Source organism: Protopterus annectens, chromosome 3.part0, assembly GCF_019279795.1.
Source record: "Protopterus annectens isolate FY-2018-M chromosome 3.part0, PAN1.0, whole genome shotgun sequence".
Taxonomy (NCBI): domain Eukaryota; kingdom Metazoa; phylum Chordata; order Ceratodontiformes; family Protopteridae; genus Protopterus; species Protopterus annectens.
The window spans coordinates 1,137,361,922-1,137,388,921 of record NC_056731.1 but is presented as its reverse complement, the minus strand read 5'-3'; the positions used below and the strand labels follow the sequence as shown (position 1 = coordinate 1,137,388,921).

The window sequence follows — 27,000 nt, the reverse complement described above, 5'->3', positions numbered from 1 at the left end:
GTTATCATGCAATATTTTATATGCTCTACTAATCATTCCTTTCTTAACGGTAACTTCTGTTTTAGATTCTGTTAAAAACTCTACCAATGCTGTTTTTTTGTTTAGAAACCCGCTATTTATTTCTCTTCACCTATACGCTGATATCAATCCTTGATAGGGAAGTTAATCTCTAATCTGCAGTCCAAATAAGTTCTTGGTGTCTTCCCATTCTGTTACCTTTCCCTTATTAGTTTAGTTATTTGCTCCCAATACTTTGGTTCTTTTGCCAGTTTTCTGCAGTATATTCCAGCCTCCTCTTGCCTATTGTCTGTATCCCTAATTACAGTCATTCCTGTCAGCAGAATCTCCTTTCTCCATTCCCATGTTGGCTTAGTTCTTAGAATACCTTCTGCTGCTTTATGAATATAATATTCTGTATGATTATTGTTCTACTTAAAGGTCTGCATCCAAACCCCAGTCTCTACTTGTTACTTGAGCTTTTGCCCTGTCTCATCATCATGTCTTTCTACTTTGAATTATAGTTTTCTGCTTGTGCTATGTACAGGAACCTTAACTGTGTTGCTCTGAAATACCCCTTCAACTTGGATAATCCCAATCCGCCCTGTTCTATTGGAAGAAAAAGCTTATTCCACTTGACTCTTGCTGTCTTCCCCTCCTAGATAAAATCCTTCACTTCTTTATTAATTGCTATGCACAACTTCTCCTTTGGTTGATAAAAATATGCCTGACTAGTGTATAAGACTAAAAACATTTTAACTGCTTGTATCTTGCTATCGATGTTCATATAACAGAGCTTCCATTTTCTCAGTTTTTGTATTATATTTTGCTTAGTCTCTTTCCAAATATCCCTAGTTACCACACCAGTATCATTTTAATCCATATATTACTTCATTTTATCATGCCCCCATAAGTATGGATATTGCTGAACCAGTTCATATTTGGGTACATAATTTACCGCTATTTCTTTTGTTTTAGCTTTATTAATGTTGTATTCCAAAAAGGTTTGAAACATGTCTCAATATATTCCACAGCGCTGTAATGTCCCTTTCTGGTTTTGTCAGGTATAAAATAATGTCATCTGCAAATAGAGCCAGCTTTTCTTGACTGCCTTACCAATTATATACTTGAGTTTCTGAGTCCTTTGTTTCCTTTGCCAGTGGTTCTAAATATAATGCAGATAACATAGGGGAGAGAAGACTCCCCTGCCTGGTTCCTCTTCTCAAGCAGAGATTATCAGAGAGGACCCCCACCTACTTTAATTGTCTCCTCTGATCGCTCATATATTCTCCTAATCAACCTTATAATTTTATGAGGGAATGCAAATGCTTCCATTGCTCTGCTCGTAAACTCCCAGCTGACTCTGTCAAATGCTTTCTCTTCATAAAGACCCATCAACAACAGTAGTATTTTCTTCTATTCTGCTTCCCTCTGGATCATCAGTGTTCTGTTAATCTTGTCAAATGTTTGCTTCCCCTCCACAAAACCACACTGTGGAAAACAGTTTTCTTAGTCGCAATCACTTCTGCCAGATGGATTTCAGAACTTCAGGCACTCTCATGTAAACCTCCTTTTGTTTTTCCAAAACAATAGGGTTTCTCTCTGGACTAATGTATCTTTCCTCCAAATGTGGTATCTATAAATTGCTTAAACCAATCCATAGATTTTTCAGTTTTCTTTCCCAAGTTCTCAAGCTAAGGGGAATACATACTTAACGTACTAGATGCCCACCGTCAACTCAGGTTCTGTCTTCATAGGATGAAACAATTCAGAAAATCTGATCACCTTTTTATTGCCTACTGAAAAGCTAAACCTGGCAGAGCTGTCATGAAAGATACACTGTCCAGATGGCTGTCAAACTGTATTTCTTTTGTCTGTCCTAACTTGAGTTTAAATTTACAGTCCAAACCGAAGGCCCATTCAACTAAGGCAGTAGCTACCCCAACAGCTTTTTCTAAGAGGCTACCCATTAATGATATCTTTGCAGCAGCAACTTTTTCCACAACTTTGTTACTGACTATAAACTGGATGTACAATCCAGATCTCGTTCCTCTTTTGGCTCCACCATTCTTAGGAATGTCCTTCCTTGATACCACCCAGAAAGAAAGCTTGGGAATCTGTCCCATATGTTGAGTCAGACGAAAATAGACAGCGTTGAGTACGAAAGTTATTTACTTACCATAACAACAGATCTAAGATGTTCTTCATCTCACATTGCTGCAGTCCTTACATATGGGTAGTCCGCTGTCCTCGGTCGGCCCGAATATCAAAGTATTAGGCTGACGTCGGTCAAGGCGCTTAAGACTGACATCAGGGCATCAGGGTACAAATGCGCATGACCGACGTCATATCCTCAGTCTTTTTTGCCGCATGGTCCGATGCAGAAGCAGCATTGCAAGTGCCATTCGGCGTTCTGAAATTTTTCGAATTCGGAGTTTCAGACCGAGTCAAAGTTGGCTAAGTACCCCGTTGGGTAATATTTTAGTTTTTTCTTGCCTCAGTGGTTTACCGGATGTCAGAAAAAGTGAATAACTGTATTTCTTGTGGGAAGCAGATACCGCATAGGGATTATCATACTTTGTGTATTCCTTGTTTGGGGCCTGAGCACGACGTTGTTGGGTGTCGCTTTTGTGCTAGGTTCAATAAGCGCACTATTAAGCGAAGGTTAGATAGTGCCAGGTTGGTCTTCGAAGCGGTGCAATTATAATATGCCGTCGGATTCTCCGACGCCCGCTTCTTCAAGAAGCGCAAAGACAAAGCAGCTAAGCCCAGGCAAGAAGAGTCGTCCGTGCGGACGCCGGTTCTTTAGAGGCGTCAGTGGAACCGGTGGTTCACCGAGGCTTCTCTGGAGTCCCAGGGGGAGACTTTGATATTGCAGGATGTGGCCTCTCAGGAGGCAGGTCAGGCTGAAGGGGCTTCTCAGGTTACTGTACTCCCCTCCATTCCTAGGGTGGTTAGGCCCTCTCCTTCTGTTTCCAAGGCTTCTCCCAGAGGCAGGCCAGGTTTAGCTTCTGTTGGTGTCACTCCTAGTTCAACAGGATCTGTGCCCAAGAAGCACATGCTTAAAATGGCAGAAGATTTAATTACTTTGATTAGAGGTTCTTTGCCCCCTCCTGATAAGAGGCCTAGGGTGGAGCCAGAGTTGGGGAGTTTTGAGCAGGCTTCGGATGTTTCTGAGTCTTGGCTGAAGACTTGCAGGAGTACTCTCCTTATTCTGATTCTGATGCAGATGATTCGACTCCTTCTGCTTCTCCTCCAGAGGATTTTTCTTTTCAGAGACTCTTCATTCCATGAGGGAACATTTTAAGTGGGAAGGTCAGGACTTCTCTGATTCCAGGAAAAGGCTTAGGGAATTTTGCTTTTACCCCAGCATAGGCCTTTGGCTATACCCCTGTTCTGGATGTTGTGGAAGATGTGTTTGCAGAGGCTTCACTTAATCCTGATTCTTTGCCTCCTGCTCCTGTTAAACCGGATAGGTATTACAGGGTGCCTGAGGCTCATAAATATCTTTATAAGAGTCCTAGGCGGACCCAGAAACTGTTAGTCAGGGACCTAAGGGTGTCAAGGCCTCTGTTGTAAAAATCCGGTTCCTCCAGATAAAGAGGCCAGAGCTTTGGATAGATGGGGAAAGAAAGTCTATACTTCTTCCACCTTAGCTATGAGGGCTTTGAATTGCCAGTTTCACATGTTGAAATATCAAAACTATCTTCTTTCTCAATTGAAGTCTAAGGTAGATGCTCTGGCGGAAGGCATTGAGTGTAAAGAATTACAAGATTTGGTGCATGTCTCTGAACAGGTGGGTAAGCATTCTTTACAATGTGGTTTTGATGCTGTACAGGCCTCGTCTAGGGTGGCTGCCACTGGTTCAGTTCTTCGCAGGCACGCCTGGCTGAGGGATCAGAATTTATCTGACCATGTTAAGACAAGGATTTTGGATGCTCCTTTACAGTCTGATGTGTTGTTTGGTTCACCTGTGGAGTCAGTCTTGAAGAAAATGGAAGACAAGGCTAAGTCTATGCAGGCTGTTAAAGATTTTTGCAAGTTCAGCCTCCAGTTTAGTAGGAATTGGCCTGCTAAGGGGTGGACGTATCCTTCTTATGATTCTCAGTCTAGGGGTAGATCTAGACGTGGTAGGGGCAGAGCTCAGAGTTCCTTCAGACCTAGAACGGGGAGTTCACCTGCACAGTCTTCGGGTGAGGGCAGGGGCCAGTCCTTCCGTAAACAGGCCCAATGACCTACCTTTTCAGCTGCCAGATCCTTATTGCCTGGCAGCACCTTTGGGAGGAAGGTTGGCACTCTTCAAGGAAAATTGGAGTTTGATTACTCAAGACAGATGGGTATTGGATATCATACACCAAGGTTACAAGTTTTATTTCCATACCTTGCCTCCTTTCAAAGGCATGCCAGACGTTCCTCCTCAGCAAAGACTAGAGGCTCACAAACAAATTTCTCTGCTACTTCAAATAGGGGCCATACAACCGGTCCCTCTACCAGAAGTGGGCCTAGGATTTTATTCTCGCCTGTTCCTAGTACCAAAGAAGGGGAACACGTGGAGACCAATTTTGGATTTATCTATCCTCAACACATATCTGGACATTCCCAAGTTCAAAATGTTGACGTTACAACAGCTTTTACCTCTGCTGGGCAAAGATCACTGGATGGTGACTCTGGATCTCAAGGAGGCTTACCTTCATGTTCCTATCAGGCTCAGTTGCAGGAAGTATCTGCGTTTTCGGGCTGGGACTTCTCATTATCAGTTCTCTGCATTGCCCTTTGGCTTATCTACTGTGCCCAGAGTGTTCACGAAAGTTCTGGCTCCAGTGATAGCTTTCTTCAGGCTAAGAGGAATACAGATCTATCCTTATTTGGACGATTGCCTGATTCTGGCCCAAGAAAAGGACGAACTTCTTCATCATTTACAGTATGTGATAGCAGTGCTAAGATGCCTGGGGTATTCTGTGAACGAAATAAAGTCCAGTCTAGTACCCTCTCAGGACATGTGCTTTCTGGGTGTGAGACTGAATACAGCATCCCAGATGGCCTTTTTGACCCCGGACAAACAAAAGAATCTCTCTCTTTACTTCCATCAATTGTCTCATCAGTCCTGGCTGACTGCAAGGACAGTCCTTCAAGCCTTGGGGTTCATGGCATCTTGTATTCTGGTGCTTCCCAATGCCAAACTGCATATGAGGAAGCTACAATGGTATCTCAAATGTATGGACACAGCACTGCCAAGATATGGACACTGTCATTCAGATAATACCTTGCATTCAAAAGGAGTTTTTGTGGTGGGCTCAGGAATGTCACCTAAACAAGGGACTCTCTGTGACCCGACCAGAGGCGAGTCAGATTCTAACGACAGATGCCTCAGACAAAGCTTGGGGAGCTCATCTAAATGGAAAGTGGGTACAAGACACGTGGCCTGCCAGACTTCAACATCTACATATCAACTTGAAGGAGATGTTAGCAGTCCAATTTGCATTAATAGCTTTCAAGGATTTACTTCTTCCAGGGCAGGTGTTGGTTCTAACAGACAACACAACTGTCATGTGGTACATCAACAAGCAAGGGGGAACGCATTCTTATCCTCTATGCAGACAAGCAATGATTTTGTGGGAGAGTTTACAGCTGAATCTTCAGGCAAGGTTTCTGCCGGGAGCACAGAACTCCTTAGCAGATGTGTTGAGCAGACAAATTATGGATCCCCACGAGTGGAAATTGGATCCTCATGTATTTCAGAAATTGACAGTGTTTTGGGGAACTCCAGACATAGATCTGTTTGCTTCTCCACTAAACTACCAGCTGCCAAAGTTTTGCACAAAAAGGTTTCATCCCACAGCTTGGAAAGTGGATGCTCTTTCATTCAATTGGAGCAATCTTCATGTGTATGCCTTTCCACCTCTGCCTCTCCTCCCAAAGGTACTCCTGAAGGTCAGACAGGACAAGCCAAAGATGATTTTAATAGCTCCAGATTGGCCTCGACAGCACTGGTACCCATTACTGAGAAGTCTGGTACGGGAGCCTCCATGGCCTTTGCCTTCGATTCCACACCTGCTGTCTCAGGAGAACAGCCATTTACTCAATGTCAAACTTCACTCTCTACATCTAACAGCCTGGCATATTCTGTTTTAAACCCTGGAGGGTCTCAGCTTCCACAGCAAGTTTTGAATGTTATTTTGGAGGCCAGAAGGCCTAGTACAAGGAAAGTGTACGCAGATAAATGGAAGAGATTTTTATTTTGGAGTACAGCAAAGGAATTTGATGTTTCTAAGCCTAATTTAACTGTGGCTCTTCAATATCTTAATGAGTTACTGGACAAAGGTTTGTCCTTCTCTTCTATTAAGGTTCATGCTGCAGCAATTTCTGCTCACTATGACTGTGACCCACCTTTGTTTTCTCATCCTTTGTTTAAGCAATTCCTTAGAGGGGCAAAGAATATAAGACCCCCACGTAGAGCTCCTACTCCTGCTTGGGATCTCAATTTTGTGTTGGAGAAACTCACTCTACAACCTTTTGAGCCTGCAGCTACTGCCGAGTTGAAATATTTATCATGGAAGACTGCTTTTTTGTTGGCCATTACCTCTGCGAGAAGGGTTTCTGAATTACAGGCCCTTATGGCGGTTGAGCCGTTCTTAATTTTCCATAAGGATAGGGTATCTTTGCGTACTAATCCTTCCTTTATGCCTAAAGTGGTTTCTAGTGTGGCTTTAAACCAAACTATTCATTTGCCTACTTTTTATGCAAACCCCCAAAATAAAGGGGAAAAGATTTTGCACACTTTGGATATACACAGGCAGTTGCGATATTATTTGAGCAGAACTAAAGGGTTCAGGCAGTCTCAGCAGTTATTTGTTTCATTTGCTTTGGGTTCTCAGGGCAAGCCTGTGTCAAAACAAACTATTTCTAAGTGGATTGGGTTTTGTATTGCTTTCTGTTATTCCCATCATGGTAAGGAGATTCCAGCTGGGATTAGGCTTCATTCCACTAGGGCTACTGCCACTTCTACAGCTTTTTAAGGGGTGGCAACTAAAGATATTTTGGAGGCAGCTACTTGGAGTTCAGTGCATACTTTCTCTAAGCATTACCACCTTCCACTTTACTCTAAATCTAGGGCTGGTTTTGCCACTGCAATTTTACAGGGCATTTTGGCAGCTCCTAATGCTTTATAGTTTTGCCATCCTCCCTTACCTCTGCTTTGGGATTCTACCCATATGTAAGGACTGCAGCAATGTGAGATGAAGAACATAGTACAGTTTTGTACCTACCATAAATGTAGATGTTCGAAGATCCACATTGCTGCAGTCCAATTTACCCTCCCTCCTTCCCCTCTGTAGTTAGAGGCGGTTGTGTGGTTTGGGTTGTGAATATTGTGGATATTGTATATATTGTACATATGATTAGTGCAAGGGTGGTTGGTTGTTTTTGCTGTCTTTTGGTTTTGACCTTTCTTTTTAGGGTCTTCTGACATCTGGGGCAAGAAAAGACTGAGGATATGACGTCGGTCATGCGCATTTGTACCCTGACGCCCTGATGTCAGTCTTAAGCGCCTTGACCGACGTCAGCCTAATACTTTGATATTTGGGCCGACCGAGAACAGCGGACTGCCCATATGTAAGGACTGCAGCAATGTGGATCTTCGAACATCTACATTTATGGTAGGTACAAAACTGTACTTTTTTCATCCGGTTCAACCTCCCTTCCCTCCAGCCCCCTTACTAAATTGATATATTTTTAGACATCTTCAGGATGACGGAGTGGTTGCCACACCATACCCTGTCTGTGACCAGCACTTTTACATAATCTTGGCCTTTTTTCCTCTGGTCCCTTTCAGTTTTGGATTTAAGGTCTCTACTATTTTTTCATAAATAGGTTTGAATACTTTTATGCAGGGCAAACTCATTCTGGGGTATTAGAGTAGAGTTCAGGGAATAATCTTTAGGGGATGAGTCAGAGTCCTGGAAATGTGGAAGCTTCAGATTCGGTGCTGAGATTAGGTCTGGTCGGATCTGGCATCCTTTATGTTGAACCAGGCAAAAAAACAAACAACATAGATCTATTGTTATGGTTAAGTACATACATTTTGTTCTAGCTAAATGCCTCGATTTTCTAGCTTGTTGGCCATTTTTTAAATATTAACCTGCCTATAATGGTTCAGTAGAACCGCCAATATTTTACTTTAAAAGAACTTCTAAGTAGCTACTTCTTTCTTTCTTGAGGTCCTGAATATCCAGCTTCATTAGCCTATCTTTTTTTTTTTTTTCAGAAGTACTTGCTGTAGTTTCAGTCTCTGCAGAAATTTCTGTTTAGGCAGAAGTATAATTGCATGCTCTCTTTTTGCTTTATATTTTTACTCAAAGACCAAATTCACTGCTAAAGGTACTCTTGAAAGAAGCACATTTTACATTATTCTGAGTCATTATTTGATAAAATAAAACTCATTTCTCCACTTATCTAACTTTGAAGTTTCTCTTTCCATCACTCTTTGAATATTCCAAACTTTCACTGTGTCTGTCTTGAACCAGCTAACATTTCTGTAAGTTGTTAGCATCATTGCTTCTCACCATTTATTACCCCCCATTCTTTTTCTTCACTTTCCTGTCTTCCATTTGATTAATGAATTATAGATGTCTTCCTTCATGCTATTCCCACTTGAATCTTTCTTCCCTCTGTGTCCTCTGCGCTCAGTAGTCAGCTTTACCTACTCTCCTTAACCCTCCGTGTGATTACCTTTTACCTTTCAGTATTGCAGTACTCTTCTTGCTCTTCTCTTTGGTCTTAGCGCACTATATTATTATTTACCACTTTTGTACTCGGCTCACTTGTATTTAGCAGAATGTAGTTTACTTGTAATGCCAGAATTTAATAACTTTTGCATATAATTTATTACTTCTTGTTCTTATCTTATTGCACTAGTAAAGATCTGTAATTTTGTACGTGCATGACTCAATTTCAATATAGTTTCTAAAAAGTATGCTACAATATTCCAATAATCCTGACTATTCATAACGTCACAATTAAGCAGAAATCCATAGCAGACATGAGTGTTATGACTGACTTTATTCCCACCATCTATCTCACCCAGCAAAGTTTAGTCTCGAGTGAATCCAAAGTGCTCTGACAAGGTGAGATTAAATCCTGTCATTACACCAACATTTTCAAGGTTTACTGTAATTATATATATTTTATGTTATGATTGCCAGCTGTGTATTGATGTGATGTAATAAAGTTAACGTAAATAATGAATTAATGTGTTTTCTTAGTTATTGTTTTTTTTCCTGATAGGTAAGTGCATTATCTTGTATTGCGGTTTTTTAAGACTTGTTTTAGGTTACAGAAAATGTATTGATATAAACTGTATTACTTATAAAGCAATTTCCTGAGATGCATTTAACTTGGTTGTGGTATACTGGTTATTTTCTGACTTTTTGATGTTATGGATAAAGATAAGGCCTCAGGTTTTAAAAAATGTACAGGGTGTGGGTGTAAGAGTCCCCCTTAGGACACCCATTCCTTATGTGTACTGTGCCTAAGGATGGGACACCTGGATGCAGCCTATGACATTTGCAAATACATGAATCTTAGGAGTGTATTTTTTATGTGCTATGCCTCTACCGTATGTGCTGACAATATCATTAGACTTGGCAAGCAATGGGGAGTAGTTTTAATGTATCTCCCCCCCCCCCTCCGTGAATAGGGAGATCATGCATTCTTTATTCTCCCTCCCTGACCAGTCCAGCTTCATTTACTGAACTCTCACCTTTACCAGTGCCCAGCTGAGAGACTTCTGCATGACCCTTCTCCCCAGGATCGGTATGTCTATTCTTCTTGCCAATGCCATCAGACGTCCAACCATCTAATTGCACTTGCGTCATATTCAGGGCTTTATCCCTCTACACGACCAAGCTGGCTCCCTAGTTCCCTCTGCAGCTTTGAGTGTGGATTGAAAGACAATGATAGGGGGGCCTTGCTAAGTCACAGATTTTCATGGGCATCCCGTCTTTCTCCTCAGTTTCAAGGGTGGGAGAGACTAGACCATCCCCTGTTCTTACTTGCTGCTTCCCTGGCCACTGTTTCTGCACTGGGTGCTTTGAAGCTAATTACTGAACTACGGACTCTTGTTCTGGCACTGATGTGGACCTTTCAGTTTCGATTTTGACATCAGTACTGAGTTTCATGTTGTCACTGGTCACTAGGGTCCCATCCTTTAACACCAGTACGCTGATGCCCATCTTAACACTGACATCCTCGTTGTCAGTGGCAACATTGATTTTCCAGCCTTCAGCACTGAAGCCATTCCCAGGGTTGATGTCAACAATATTGTCAAGAATTGGTAAGACCAAGTCAGCATCACCTTTGTTGGCTTTGACCTTATCTGGTTTGCAGGTTTTTTCAGCACTAGGATTTTTAAATGGATCACTGAGAATTTAGAGACAGTACAGAAGCATCTTCAAGTGGCAGATCTACCAGTGGAGTGTGCACTGTCATGGTGTCTCCCAGGGTGTTCCTGAATCTGAAGTCTTGGTCCTGTCATGTATGTCCCAGAGGGGTAGTTAGACAGCCATCACAGAGACAGGATGGTAATATTGAGTTCATATTCCTTTCCCTCCTATTTGGATAAGGTTTCTCCCAGTTTGCCCTGGAAGAAGAGCTGTAAAAGGAGTCCTCTGGACTCCCTTATAGTGTCCCCATCCGAAATACTGAATTTGATGAAGTGGAGTGTTTGGGGAAAGCACTGAACTAATGCTCAAGGACAGGTTATGACCAGATGAACCCATCACCTTGGAGGAACAGTTACTGCAGGAAGAATTTTGTTTCTCCCCTTCTAGGTCTTGGGTGGTCCCTCTTGTCATGGAAAGAACTTGGCGAGAATCTGATGTGTTAACACCATCCCTTGGAGAGTAAACATGATCCTTCATCCCTCCAAGGATTCTGGGAGTTAGAGTAAGGCTTCCTTAACTGACACCAGTGTACAACCAGCTGTTCTAAAGAAGGAGACCTCAGAAGAGAGCTCAGCAGTTCATCTATATAGCAAGGGTATTTGAGTGATAGACCAGTTTGGGAAGTGTGTTTTATGCATCAGGGGCTTTTTACATTTCATCCTGAATTTCTTGAACACATAACTCAGTTGCAGCGTGACTTTGAAAAGGATGCTATATGGAGATCTAACATGAAACTTTGAACCTTGGGTGGCAGCAATTACTATTGTTTCTACAATTTCCATGTGACTTTTGCATGATGCATTCAATGAAGTGGCTCATGCAGCTGGGTCACAGATCACTGTTATGTTGCCATGCATGGCTTAGGCACTGCAACTTTACAGACAAAATTGTCTTCTGATAGCACTGCTATATGAAGGTGCTCAGATCTTGGTTCAAAAATGAAGAAAACTGCATAAGATTGTGCAAGAAGGGAAGATACTTGATGAGGTTGGTATTCTCCACTTCGTAAACTTTTTCCTCACAACCAGAGGAGTACACAGAACTTTCAGTTCAGAAATGCTAGCATTTTGACAAAAAAAAACGATGATGTGGAGGTTTGTAGAACTGTTGCCACCCTAAATGCACAGGTCCTACAAGCTGAATGTAGACTCATGGTTCAGGTTGATGATTGGGATACCATCCTCTGCTGTATTCTATCATGAGGCTACCCTAGGAAATGATAGAAGAAATCTGTTCTGTTGTTAAGACAGACTGGATCATGTCAGAATTAAAAGTTATGTACTTCCTATAATGTTTGATCTTCATGATCCATGTTTGTCTACGTTAACATACCCATACACCATCCCCCATCCTATTGTAAATTGTTACAAGTGGAAAGATCCAGGTAATGGCTTCTTAGGTGTGTATATAGTTAGTGTTAACCAACTGGCTGCCCTAGAGCAAGTTTGACCTTGAAAGAAAGGGACATATGATGCATTATTGGAGTGATAGGAGGGGTTCTGAGTCTGGGACCATCTCAAAAGTGCCAAGCAACTGCTGTCTGTGGCTACCAGACCTGTTGTTGAAGTGGACAGAAATGGATCATGAAAGACTAAGGTTATGGTAAGTAAATAACTTTCTTATGTTCATTTTTGTCTGTGTATGTGTGTGTTTTAATTTTCTGCAGTGTTTTGAAATAGGATTGTCAGTTTGCAAAGTAGCTGTATTTCTTTTAAGTCTTCAGTACTTCTGTTTTCCCCAGATGCTGCAGCATATCCAGAAGTCATGCATGGTCTACAGTTAAGAAGTTTTGCAGCATGGATGAGACTGCATAAAAGTAAGTTTTCAATTTTGGTTCATGTTTACTAGTAACTCCTTTCTGTGCTCTTCATTGATGAAATAATGTATTTCTTTTTTTTTTTTTTAACTGTGTTTGGGCCTACTTGCTAGAATACCAGCCTACCTCACAGTCCCTTTCATTCCTTGCCTTGGACTTCTGTAACATCTGGGATTATGGGAAGCAAGAGATGGGCACTGATGGGCTGGTGTCCTGGGCAGACTGGCATTTTATTGTATGAGCCTATCTTCCCCTTGTGTGTCTTGGCAACCATAATAGTAGCTGGTATGCAGATGAATTAATGCAAAGGATATCATGCATTTATGCAGGTGACTACTCCATCAGGCAGTCCTACCTTCATGAGAAGTTAATGCCCTTACTAGGACAACCAGTCTCCAACAAAGAACCTTGTAGTTGGTTAAATGCTCAGAAGATAACATACCCTGCCTTTCCCCAGAGGATGTGCAATCTAAGAATGGCTACTCCATTTCTGTTAATTAAAAAAAAAAAAAAAAAAAAAAAAAAAAAAAAACATCTCTTCCATTATTCTGCACCACAGAGAAGGCTACTACTTAGTGAATGTTGGAGATGGCAATTTCTTTTTTTTTCCTTCTTTAGGTATTTGTTTTAAAGTAGCATGCTTTGTTGTGATGCAGCTTTATCAGTCTTGCTTTCATGAACAGTTAAGGCGCTGTTGTATTGTGTAGTTGTCAGATCTATAAGTTTAGGAAATATGAAAGAGTGTGGTAATTTGGATGTAATGCAGTATTATGTTGGGACAGAGAGTTACTGGAGGTTTGCAGTTTTGTCACAAACATCACAGCAGGCGTTATTGCAGGATAGTCTGTCACTGAAATGCTCAGTTAATTGATTTTAAGTATTTCTGTTGATGTTCATTTAGTTTTTTTTTTCACACCATGAATAATTAATAAAAAACTGCTGTATGAGCAGCTGACTTATAATTGCACCATTGGAAATAATGTACACTTGTTGTGTTTCATTGCTTTCCTTTGAAAATTAAGATGAGCTTTTTTCTTGCTCTTTTCTGTATGGTATTTGCTTCCATACCTGCTTATCAACAAGTCCTCCCCAGTGGAGTATAATGTAGTTGTTCCCTTTTCCAACAATTCTCCCCGGAATCAGCACTATCTGGAAGAGGGAGTAATTCAGGTAGCCATAAGGGTGCTTTTGCCCTCAGCTTTAGTCCAGCAGTGAGCATGTTTGTAATGGCTTAACCCCACCTGTGGCTGGGGGATGTGCAATCTGCATTGCTACTGAAGGCTGCAATATCTTCCTTACTCAAGTATATACTTTCATTCAACTGCCTTGAAGATTACTGCCAAGTGGTAGCTTGGTCAGTCTAGCACCTACCCCCAAGCCCCACATTTGCATCACTGCTCTTTTTCAAGGGATTGAGGCTTTACACTGCTGTTTCCATCCTTTATCCCAGGATGTTTATACCCCTGTTAGCTCATTCAGGTGCCTTAGCCACTGACTTGACTCAAGTCACCTGGATCATATCTGGACTTTATCTCTGTTTACCACCAGAGCTCCTTAAGGCTTAGGATGAATGTAATTGTGTTTTCCTGTGTTCGGGCTTCTTCTTCCAGAATTGTTGTTTATCATCATATCAGCAGTACAATTGCACAGACTCATTGTCTTCTTCTTCACTTTAGCTTGATGTTCTTCATTCCACATTGCTGCAGTCCTAACTATTGGGGTAGTCCGCTGTCCAGTCGGCCCGAATACCAAAGTATATGGCTGACGTCGGTCAAGGCGCATTAGACTGACGTCAGTACGTCAGGGTACTAATGCGCATGACCGACGCCATATCCTCAGTCTTTTTTGCCGCATGGTCCGATGCAGAAGCAGTTTTGCGAGTGCAGGTTGGCGTTCTGAAAGTTTCTGAAGTCAGAGTTTCAGACCGAATCAAAGTTGGCTAAGTACCCCGTTGGGGAATATTTTGGTTTTTTCTTGCCTCAGTATTTAACCGGATGTCAGAAAAAGTTAATAACTGTATTTCTTGTGGGAAACAGATACCTCATAGGGATTACCATACTTTGTGTATACCTTGTTTAGGGCCTGAGCACGACGTTGTTGGATGCCGCTCTTGTGCTAGATTTAACAAACGCACTATTAAGAGAAGGTTAGACTGTGCCAGGTTAGTGTTTGGGAAGCGTTGTAATTATAAAATGCCGTCGGATGCTCCGACGCCCGCTTCGCCCAAAAAGCGCAAGGACAAAGCAGCGAAGCCTAGAGTGGAAGAACCGACAGTCCCGGACGACGGTTCTTTAGAAGGCTCAGTGGAGCCGGAGGTTCTGCCAGGAGTTTCTTTGGAGTCTCAGGGAGAAACTTTACTGTTACAGGATGTGTCCTCTCAGGAAGTAGGCCAGGCTGAAGGGGCTTCTCAGGTGGCTGTTCTTCCCTCTCTTCCTAAGGTGGTTAGGGCCTCCCTTCTGTTTCCAAGGCTTCCTTAAGAGGCAGGCCTAGTTTAGCTTCAGTGGGGTTTCTCCGAGTGTTTCAGGGTCTTTGCCTAAGAAGCATATGCTAAAATGGCAGAGGATTTGATTACTATGATTAGAGGTTCTATGCCCTCCTGATAAGAGGCCTAGGGTGGAACCTGAGTTTGAGAGTTTTGAGCAATGTTCGAGGCTTCTGAGTCTTCGGTTGAAGACTTGCAGGAGTATCCTCCTTATTCTGATTCTGATGTGGATGATTCTACTCCTTCAGCTTCGCCTCCTGAGGATTTTTCATTTTCAGAGATTCTGCATTCCATGAGGGAGCATTTTAAATGGGAAGGTCAAGATTTCTCTGATTCCAGGAAGAGGCTTAGGGAATTCTTGTTTTACCCCAGCATAGGCCTTTAGCTATACCTCCTGTTCTGAATGTGGTAGAAGATGTTTTGCAGAGGCTTCCCTGAATCCTGATTCTTTGCCTCCTGCCCCAGTTAAACCGGATAGGTACTATAGGGTGCCTGAAGCCCATAAGTATCTTTTAAGAGTCCTAGGGCAGACCCGAAACTGTCTCTCAGGGGCCTAAAGGTGTGAAGGCTTCTGTTGTTAAAAATCCTGTTCCTCCTGATAAAGAGGCAAGGGCTTTGGATAGATGGGGAAAGAAAGTGTATACTTCTTCCACTTTAGCCATGAGGGCGTTGAATTGTCAGTTTCATATGTTAAAATATCAGAATTATCTCCTTTCACAATTGAAGTCTAAGGTGGATGCTCTGGCTGAAGGTATTGAGTGTAAAGAGTTGCAGGATTTAGTTCATGTGTCTGAACAGGTGGGTAAGCATTCCTTGCAGTGTGGTTTTGATGCTGTGCAGGCCTCCTCGAGGGTGGCTGCCACTGGTTCTGTTCTTCGTAGGCACGCCTGGTTGAGGGATCAAAATTTAGCTGAGCATGTTAAGACAAGGATTTTGGATGCTCCTTTACAGTCTGATGTGTTGTTTGGTTCGCCTGTGGAAGCAGTTTTAAAGAAAATGGAGGACAAGGCTAAGTCTATGCAAACTGTTAAGGATTTTTGCAGGTGCAGCCTCCAAGTTTAGTAGAAATTGGCCTACTAAGGGATGGACATATCCTGCTTATGATTCCCAGTCTAGGGGTAGGTCTAGACGTGGTAGGGGCAGAGCTCAAGGTTCTTTTAGGCCTAGAACAGGAGTTCACCTGCTCAGACTTCTGGTGAGGGCAGGGGTCAGTCCTTTCAGAACAGCCCCAATGACCTGCCTTTTCAGCTGCCAGTACATTCTCGCCTGGCAGCACCTTTGGGAGGAAGGCTGTCTCTTTTCAAAGAAAATTGGGATTTAATTACCCAAGACAGATGGGTTCTGGATATCATTCACCACGGTTACAGGTTTTATTTCCATACCTTGCCTCCTTTCAAAGGCATGCCAGACATTCCTCCTCTACAAAGAACAGAGGCTCACAAGCAAATTTCTCTGTTGCTCCAAATAGGGGCCATTCAGCCAGTTCCTGTGCCAGAAAGGGGCCTAGGATTTTATTCTCGCCTGTTCCTAGTACCGAAGAAGGGGAACACGTGGAGACCAATTTTGGATTTATCTATCCTCAACACTTATCTGGACATTCCCAAGTTCAAAATGTTGACGTTACAACAGCTTTTACCTCTGCTGGGCAAAGATCACTGGATGGTAACTTTAGATCTCAAGGAAGCTTACCTTCATGTGCCTATAAGACTAAGTTGCAGGAAGTATCTGCGTTTTCGAGCTGGAAATTCTCATTATCAGTTCTATGCATTGCCCTTTGGCTTATCTACTGCCCGAAGAGTATTCACAAAGGTTCTGGCTCCAGTGATAGCTTACTTCAGGCTAAAAGGAATTCAAATCTATCCTTACTTGGACGACTGCCTGATTCTGGCTCAAGAAAAGGAAGACCTTCTACAGCATTTGGAATATGTGATAGCAGTGCTAAGATGCCTAGGGTATTCTGTGAACGAAATAAAGTCCAGTCTAGTACCCTCTCAAGACATGTGCTTTCTGGGTGTGAGACTGAATACAGCAGCCCAGATGGCCTTTTAACCCCGGACAAACAAAAGAATCTTTCCAGTTACTTCCATCAACTATCTCTTCAGTCCGGGCTGACTGCAAGGACAGTCCTTCAAGCCTTAGGGTTCATGGCATCTTGTATTCTGGTGCTTCCCAATGCCAAACTGCATATGAGGAAGCTGCAATGGTATCTCAAAAATGTATGGACACAGCACTGCCAGGATTTGGACACTGTCATTCAAATAATACCTTGCATTCAAAAGGAATTTTTGTGGTGGGCTCAGGAATGTCACCTAAACAAGGGACTCTCTGTGACCCGGCCAGAGGCGAGTCAGATTCTAACGACAGATGCCTCAGACATTGCTTGGGGAGCTCATCTAAATGGAAAGTGGATACAAGACAAGTGGCCTGCCAGACTACAGCATCTACATATCAACATGAAAGAGATGTTAGCAGTCCAGTTTGCATTAATGGCTTTCAAGGAGTTACTTCTTCCAGGGCAGGTGTTGATTCTAACAGACAACACAACTGTCATGTGGTACATCAACAAACAAGGGGGAACACATTCTTACCCATTGTGCAGGCAAGTAATGATTTTATGGGAGACTGCGCTCAGCTTGCAACTAACTCTTCAGGCAAGGTTTCTGCCGGGAGCACAGAACTCCTTAGCAGATGTGTTAAGCAGACAAATCATGGATCCCCACGAGTGGAAACTGGATCTTCATGTATTTCAACAATTGACAGTGTCATGGGGAACTCCAGACACAGATCTGTTCGCTTCTCCACTAAACCACCAGCTGCCAAAGTTTTGCACAAAGAGGTTTCATCACACAGCTTGGAAAGTGGATGCTCTTTCTTTCAGTTGGAAAAATCTTCATGTGTATGCTTTTCCACCTCTGCCTCTTCTCCCAAAGGTGCTATTAAAAAGGTCAGACAAGACATGCCAAGGATGATTTTAATAGCTCCAGATTGGCCTCGGCAGCACTGGTACCCATTACTGAGGAGTCTGGTAAGGAAGCCTCCATGGCCTTTACCCTTTATTCCACACCTGTTGTCTCAGAGGGACGGTCATCTGCTCAATGTCAAGCTTCACTCTCTTCATCTAACAGCCTGGCATATTCTGTTTTGAAGGACAGCAGGTCTCAACTTCCTCAACAAGTTTTAAATGTGATTATGGAAGCCAGAAGACCTAGTACAAGGAAAGTGTACGCAGAAAATGGAAGAGATTTTATTTTGGACTGCAGCAAAGAATTTGGAGATTTCTGAGCCTAATTTGAGTGTGGCTCTTCAATATCTTACTGAGTTATTGGACAAAGGTTTGTCTTTCTCTTCCATTAAGATTCATGCTGCAGCAATTTCAGCTCACTATGATTGTGACCCACCATTGTTTTCACATCCTTTGTTCAAGCAATTTCTTAGAGGGGCAAAGAATATAAGACCCCCATGTAGAGCTCCTACTCCTGCTTGGGATCTCAATTTTGTGTTGGAGAAACTTACTCTACAACCTTTTGAGCCTGCGGCTACTGCTGAATTGAAATACTTGTCATGGAAGACTGCTTTTTGTTGGCCATTACTTCTGCAAGAAGGGTTTCTGAGTTGCAGGCCCTTATGGCGGTTGAGCCTTTTTGATTTTCATAAGGATAGGGTATCATTACGTACTAATCCTTCCTTTATGCCTAAGGTGGTTTCTAGTGTGGCTTTAAACCAAACAATTCATTTGCCTACTTTTTATGCAGATCCCCAAAATAAAGGGGAAAAGATTTTGCACACTTTAGATGTACACAGGCAATTGCGTTATTATTTAAGCAGGACTAAGGATTTTAGGCAGTCTCAGCAGTTGTTTGTTTCTTTTGCTTTGAGTTCGCAGGGCAAGCCCGTGTCAAAACAAACTATTTCTAGGTGGATTGGGTTTTGCATTGCCTTTTGTTATTCCCATCATGGCAAGGAGATTCCAGCTGGGATTAGGCCTCATTCCACTAGGGCTACTGCCACTTCAACAGCATTTCTTAGGGGGGTGGCAACTAAGGATATTTTGGAGGCAGCTACTTGGTGTTCAGTGCATACTTTCTCTAAGCATTATCACCTTCCTCTCTACTCTAAGTCTAGGGCTGGTTTTGCCACAGCTATTTTGCAAGGCATGTTGTCAGCTCCTGCTTCCTTATGATTTGCCAGCCTCCCTTACCTCTGCTTTGGGATTCTACCCAATAGTTAGGACTGCAGCAATGTGGAATGAAGAACATAGTACAGTTTTGTAAATGTAGATGTTCGAGGATCCACATTGCTGCAGTCCAATTTACCCTCCCTCCTTCCCCTCTGTGTTTAGGGGTGGTTGTGTAGGTGAGGTTGTATTCTGGTAATTTTATATATATATTGTACATATTTTGAGTGCAGGTATGTTTGGAGTTTTTGGTTTTGGCCTTGTCTTTTTAGGGTCTTCTGACATCTGGGGCAAGAAAAGACTGAGGATATGGCGTCGGTCATGCGCATTAGTACCCTGACGTACTGACGTCAGTCTAATGCGCCTTGACCGACGTCAGCCATATACTTTGGTATTCGGGCCGACTGGACAGCGGACTACCCCAATAGTTAGGACTGCAGCAATGTGGATCCTCGAACATCTACATTTATGGTAGGTACAAAACTGTACTTTTTCTTTCCTGTGTATATATTCTTGTTTTGTTTACCTGTCACAGCATCTCCTTCTTGTGTGAATTATTTTGTTCAGCTATTAATATATTGTACTGTATTTCCCCTGTGCTTATTTTTAATTTTTCTGTTACAGTTTTGTGGTTAAGGTTTGATATGCATTGCACTGCTGTTTTGTATTTTGCATGCTATGATGCACTAATGTATTGTCTACCTCTGTATGGCATGTTGCTATTTTTTTTTACACACACACACACACACACACACACACACACACACACACACACACACACACACACACATACATACATATACACCAGCATTGTGAAGGCTTTGCATTTATGTTTTAACCAGATGCTTCTTCAGTTTTTGCTTGAACTGTTTGAGGCTATCAGAAGCAATAATTTCTACAGTTAGGGTTTTCCAAGATACTGGGGTAAGTTTTTGAAAAGACTTTTCACAAATGACCAGCAAAAATGTTGGTCTTCTTAGCTTGAGAGAGGAAGTGGAATGCAGAAAGGAGGTGGACTTCTTTATGTAGTTTAGTTTATTAGCCAAAGGAGGAAAGTACCTATTGTTGAGAAATTTGTAGGTGAGATTGCTACGGAGATAGGTAAATCTTGCAGAGAGAGGGAACCATTTGGCCTTTTGGACTGAGGCGCAGAGATGTCTACTGCTTTCAGTGAAATTATGGTAAGGATTGTACTGTGGACACCATTTGCATAATTTTGTAAGTTATCTGCTATAGTATGACTTTTTGTAAAATCTTATGTAATTTCTCTGTGGTATTTGACACATCCCATGCAATATTATATAGACCACGAAGGCTAGCTACATTCTTTTACAACCTTAAGAAAACAAAGTAGTTAGGCAAGTCTGGTTCGTTGGTTTGTAGGTAATTACTAGGTATGTGGTCCAGGAGACATTTGAGGAGCATAGCCTAATTTCCAAAATTGCTCCAGAGCACTGTCTGTTAAAGTGACATGCTTAGAGTCACACAGCTGGCAAATGGAAGCTGAGGGACTCAAATCCTGGACTGTAAGAGGCAGCTTTTGTTAACAGCTCATAGCCTTAATCCTCTGTTGACAGATACTAGTTGTAGTAGGGTCAATTAAAATATTCTAAACTTGAATGTTGACTGTTATCAGTCGCGTGTGTGTGTGTGTGTGTGTGTGTGTGTGTGTGTGTGTGTGTGGTGGGGTTATGAGTTACAGGTGACTGCATTCATACCTCAGCTAGAAAATGCAGCTTAGAATAGATTTGCTTAAAGAAAATTCAGTCCTTATTACTTTTACAACCAGATTGCTATATGTGCTTGCTTTTCTTCGCAAATAGAACATAATCAGGCTACATTTTTTCTTCTTCTTCATGGTACATTCTTTCTTCTTCTTCTTCATAGGATGTCCCGTCCCGTGCCTCTCTACTTCATTTCCAGGTTCTTTCTGCTATGCTTTGTTGGATTCTAATGGTCCCCGTCTAGATTATTGGTCTGTGTGAGGAAATAAACCATTTTGTTCATGCCATTTAGGTTATATATATTGACAAGTGGCCTTTTTCACTATCTTTTTCTTTCCTTTTAAATGCAGTGTTGTGGTTTATTTTTGCTTTAGACAGCTCCTTCATCCTTTAGAGTGTTTCTGACTTTTGTAAGTGGTCTTTTTACAGCCCAGAGATTTCTTCTTTTGGCTTCTCCTTCCTTCAGGATGTTTAATTTTTTTTGTGTATGGGCTTTATACAGTTCAAAAATGTTGTCTGTTGCCTTCCCTTTTAGACTGTTGATGCTGATTCCTTCAGTATTTCTTATTTTTGTATTTTGTTTGTCACAGCTAAATGTTATTTAGGCCTCTAGCTTTGTTTTTTGTTTTTAGTGGGGTGCATGGAAAATCTTCTTCCTTTATAGCTTCCTGCCTAAATGTTTTGCTTTTCAGTTGCTCCTGCCTATTTCTGAAGGAACAGGTATGTAACGCTCTGCTTCAGAGCACAGTATATTAGGTTACTCATTTCCCTCCTTCATAACTCTCCAGGATAGCTGGCTCTTTAGGGTCAGTGTCGTTAGGCTTGTGCCCCCTTCATCTGAGCAATTAGGTCCTTAAATAGTTATTTATCGGCCCTGAAGCACTTAATCAGTGGCCACCCCCCCTAGTGATACCGGACTTTGCACCTGGAATTGGTAAGTCCTGAAACTGAGACCTGAGATAGTGTCATTAAGGTTGCATCCACTCCCCTGAGCACTTAGGTCATTAAATCCTCTAGCAATATCAGATGTTGTCCTGAACATGTGACCTTTGATCAGTGTCCTTAGGATTGCACCCTCCATCCTGAGCACCTAGTTATTCCTTGTATTGATGCTACTTAGTCCTCATAACCTTTCATGTACACATTATTAGTTTGCAGTTCATATGCAAGTCCTGACTTCTGTCTGCTTTTTCCTAAACTTGTTTTGCTCCTTGGTCCTTCTTCTACCATAACATACTTTTGACTACCTTACTTTTTTCCTTGCCTGTAATATACATTCTGTTTCAGGCAGTTTCTTTGCTGCCTTTGCCATATTCTTAACAAATCAGATATATACATATCTCCTAGTAGCTTGTTTTCTTTCTAGTACTTTCTTTTTCTGTGCCTTCTCTTTGCGGCTTGACTTTTCACTAACTGCCTCCACTGATGACTGGGTGCTGGCCCACTTCTCTCTCTTTCTCTCTGCTGCTCTTTCCTATCCCTTTCCCACCCATGTCTGACATATCTAACTTTGTACTCTACTTGCTCCACCCGACCTTTCTCCTTCGCAAATAATCGTTTGTAACCACTTCTGATGTATAATTTCTTTTCCTACCCACCCCTGTCATCAGTACATTGATACTTTCCCAACAAAATTTTCTACCTGTTACAACTCATTCTTTACCATAACATCTCCAGTTTTTTATTTTATTCAACTTCAGTTGCAGTTCACTAATCAAACTCCTTTTTAATAGTACTGCTTGCTTGTTCTACCGTAATACAATCTACAAAGTCTAACAATGACAAAGGTTACTGTTATAATACTAACATTCTTCCTGTTTTTGTTCTCTTGACTTATTTAACCTGTCTACAATTTTTGCTGCCATTATTCTAATGAAATATGTAATTATTCCACCTTAGCACCTTTCCTGTCAGTATACATGACTCCTTGGTGGCTTAAGCATATACAAGCAGACATTCCTTTAAACCAAAGAACCTGTGTAATTACCTTGAAACTACTAAACTCTCATGGGTTTCATCCCCCTGTAAAACTTTGACGTAAAATCAATGTAATAATAACCACATTTCTGCTCCTTCTTAACGGTTTCAGTCAATTCCCCACACAAGCTAATGTCTCCTTCCCATATTCTACTCAAAATAAAAATCTTTCATCGGGACACATGAACATCAGTAGCATGAACTCCAGATGATCACAGTTAGAGGGCTGGTAATTGCTGTCACAGAGTATTGGATGACAGACACATCCAATATTCCTGAACACTTTTCGTACAAGTACAAAGTGATTGCAGACAACAGGCCAGGTATAAGACTTGGTGGGTGGTGGTGGTGCTCTTTTACTGATTTACAAAGATACTAACCTTTCTCCTACATTAATCCACAGGAGCAGTGAAGACGCAAGACAGAGAACCAATTGGTTAATAATGCAAAGTACACTTAAATGAAGTTTATTAGAAACAACTATAAACAAGATACTTGTATTGGGTGATCTAAACCTAAACTGCAATAGTACCCCCCTTAAATCACATTTGCAAAAATTAATTCCCTTCACAGTCTGACCCAACTTGTCACTGAAGGGCCCAGACAAATACTAAACTCTAACAACATCACTTTGCTTGATATTATTACCAGTATATCTGACAAAGTTCATGAACTGAATGGTCTCCCAAATCTCTGTAAATAACTTCTGCCACATAGTCTCTCATTGGTCTTTTAAATGTTATAAAATCAACCTTGAATAGTAATAACCAGGTTAGTACCTGACTAATCTTTGGATTCACTCTCCTCAAAGTTAGAACATTTGGACTGAAATGTGGTTCTTCAGTTTACTGACTCTCCCTCTCCACATTCTGTAAGAGACAAATTAAAGAAATACTGTGTTGGTCCACTAGCAGAAAACTCAGACTGTGGAGCACAGACATGATGCATGTATTACCTTTTATTGGTCCAAGCATAGGCTTTGCAATTACTCAACCTTTTGAACTGGCATGAGGCCTTCATCAGGAATTATTATGTTACTGATACTAAAAGAAGTGCTTAAATATCTCCTTGTGCCTACAAAGGAAAGTGCATCATTTATTTCCAATTGGTCAAGAAAAGTTTTGAAAAATGCTAGGATGGAAAACGTGCAGCTCATACTATGGAGACAGATTACGTGTGCGCGTGTGGTGTGGTGTGGTGAGTGTGTGTGTGTGTGTGTGTGTGTGTGTGTGTGTGTGTGTGTGAGACTAAAAGTGTAGAACAGGGTCAAGACACATTATAAAATCAAAGTTTGGCATCAAAGATGGCCCATAGTTTTAAGTATGTTTGCTTAAAGGTGTATATCGCAAGACATCTTATGGTTCTGGTGATTCTTGTCTAGTATTGTTCCCATGTTCCTGTAACTGATAAGATGATCAAATATTTGCAGCGTTTGAGCAAGGCAAACTCACTGGTTCCATCTTCCTAGACGTTAGACAAGATTTTGAAACTGTTGGCCACAGAACCCTGTTGCACAAACTCTCAGATACTGGCTTTTTTCTTTGGTTGCAGAATGATTCCAAAACTGTCATGGCAGTCAAACATTCAGAGTGGTGGGATTAAACAAAGCCACTTGCACAGGAAGCACAAAGTGTGTGCAGCAAAGATCAATTCTCTGTACCCTGTCGTTCTCACTTTTCATAAGTAATCATCTGATATTGTTATTCCTCATTCATTCCTTACGTGTGGGTATCGATTCCGGCCATCTTCCAAGCTCGTGTCAGCTACAAACTCTTGAGCTAAAAACTCTTACCCAGAATTCCCCTCTCCCTGTTACCCCAGATTTTGTTTGCCACTTTGCCATTTGGTCGTGTCAAGCTACTTCTCTTGAGCTAAGTGCAATATTTTTCTTCATACTAAATTCTAAAACAGCCTTTTCTCACAGAAAAGTTATTAGATATTTATTTATTATTTATTTATTTTACATTTGTTGACTGGGCTAGTCTAACTGGAATACAAATCCATTTTCAGTAGAGGCCCGGGGAGAAAAGCTCCAACACAAACACAATATGTATAATAAAAAGTTGTCACAATTCAGAGAGATATAAAGTAGTTGAAAAGTTCTGAACAGTTACAGCCGTATAGGCTTGATGCAGTTATCATTACAAGAGTACATAGCTCATGATGAGGAGATATGAAAAGCAAAAATAAAATACATAACAGTTGTTCACTTATAGGAACAGAAAAAAATAGGATAAAAAAGATGTTTATTTATACAAATGTACCATGTGATACAGTGAAATACAAGGTTTATAGGAGACAGCAAGAGGATGTGATTAGTTAGAACATAATAATATTAGATGCAGAGAGCACATAGGAAATCGAAGAAAGAAGAAAGACAGTCAGGGTTAGTACAAGGGCATAACCAATGAGTACTGAGAAATAGTTTTAGTTTCTGTTTAAAAAGTGTTATAGAGGCTAGGGATAGGAGTTCAGAGGGAAGCATGTTCCAGTGTTTGCCTACAGAGTTAGAGAACAAAGAATCTCCAGCTGCGTTATTGGATCTGCTAGTGGTAATAAGTAACTTATTAGAAGAGCGTAAGCTCTTAAGATTATCGTAGGGGGTAATGAGAGTAGTCATTATAGGAGTATAGGTGGGGTAGTGCAGGCTCTTATGGATAATAGCAAGCTGGTGAAATAGTAACTGGTTTTGGAACTCTAGCCATCCTAATTGTTTTAGGTTGTTGCAATGATGTGTTCTAAAAGGAGAACCAGTGGCAAATCTAGCAATACTATGATAGAAGGTAGCAAGTCTGTTGAGGTTGTTTTTTGAGAAGAGAGCAAATGAAGGAAGCATAGAGTAGGGTAGAGATTAAATGAGTTCTAGCTATAGCGGTTTTGGCTGAAGGAGTAAGAAAGGGTTTGATTCTATAAAGGGATCCCAGTTTCTTATTTACTGTTTTTATTGTGATGTTAATATGAGTATCGAAGTTTAGGTTATTATCTATGGTTATTCCAAGAAGTTTAGTGGTTGGGTCAGGAGATATAAGAGTCCCGTTCTTGGATATAAGAGTGAAGTGAATAGGGATTGACTTGCGAGTAGGAGTAAAAAGTAGCAGTTTAGTTTTTTAGGGTTAAGTAGGAGGCATCGGCTTAAAAACCATTGCTCAACTGTATTAAATGCTTTTTGTGTAAGGGACTGTAGCATGGAAGGAGTATTAGCTGAGCAAATAATGGTGGAGTCGTCTGCATATTGAATGCAGGTTGCATGAGGAATTGCTAGGTGGAGGTCATTAATGAAAATGGAAAATAGCAGTGGGCCTAATATGGAGCCCTGGGGAGCACCAAGGGAAATGGGGAGGTGAGAAGATAGATTGTTTTCCCATAGTACTGCTTGTTGTCTATTGTCTGAGTAAGATTTAAACCATTTTAAGGCTAGAGTATCAAGAGAAAGAGATTTAAGTGTTTCTATAAGGAGCTGGTGGTTAACCATGTCAAAAGCCTTAGATAAATCAATGAAGACAGAAGAGGAAAGAGTATTATTATTATGGTTTAAATTTATGCAGTCTGTGAAGGAAAGTAGAGCTGTGGTGGTACTGTGATTAGGTCTAAACCCATGTTGACAGTTGGCCAGTAGGTTATTTTCGATAAGATGGGTGAGTAGTTGCTTATGGATACATTGTTCCATAATTTTTGCCAGTGGAGAGAGTAGAGCTATTGGTCTATAGTTTGAAATGTCAATGGAGTTTCTGCCTTTATGTAGGGGGATGATGTGTGAGATTTTCCAGATAGATGGGATATTTCCTTCTGTTATCGTTCTGTTTATTAGTATGGAAATGGGGAAGGCTATGGCTTTGGCACCTTTTTGCAGGTATTCTGCAGGTAGTTGGTCAGCAGATGGGGTAGTAGGTTTTAGTTTTTCTAGAAGAGAGCAAATGAAGGAAGTAGGAACAGGTTTTAGCTGAAATGATGGAATTGGGTCAGTCGGTGAGGTGGTTAGATTAGGGGAACTTGGAGATGATTGCTTAGCTAGTGTTTGAATGGCATCTGTAAAGAATGAATTGAAGGCATTGGCAGTTTGTGTTGGATTCTCATGGTTAGAGCATTGTGGGGTAGGTGTAATAGACTGGCCTGGGTGTAGGAGTTTGTTGATGCTGGACCAAAATTTTTGTGGACTCCTTTGGTTAGTTTGTTGTAGTTGGATATAAAAGTTTTTTTTATCTAAGAGGACAGCTTTTTAGTAGTATTTCTCAGTTGTCTAAAGGTTTGGTGGTCTGTTGAATTCCTAGTAGTGTGCCATTTTGCCCAAGATTTGTTTCTAAGGAGGATTTTCTGTCTAGTAGCTGTAGTGAGATATGGGGCAGGTTTAGCCTTATTTATAATAGAGCGTACTGGGGCATGATGGTCAAGGA

At 41.4% G+C, this 27,000-nt stretch overlaps 1 protein-coding gene across 1 annotated transcript in view; it reads left to right on the top strand.

Annotated features, from left to right (window-relative positions):
• RBBP8 (RB binding protein 8, endonuclease) overlaps nt 1-27,000 on the top strand; it is a 2,682,217-nt gene that overhangs the window by 416,979 nt on the left and 2,238,238 nt on the right. The window contains exon 2 of the mRNA XM_044065365.1: nt 12,178-12,252. The gene's annotated coding sequence lies outside the window, so the exon portion shown is untranslated. The remainder of the gene's footprint in view (nt 1-12,177; nt 12,253-27,000) is intronic.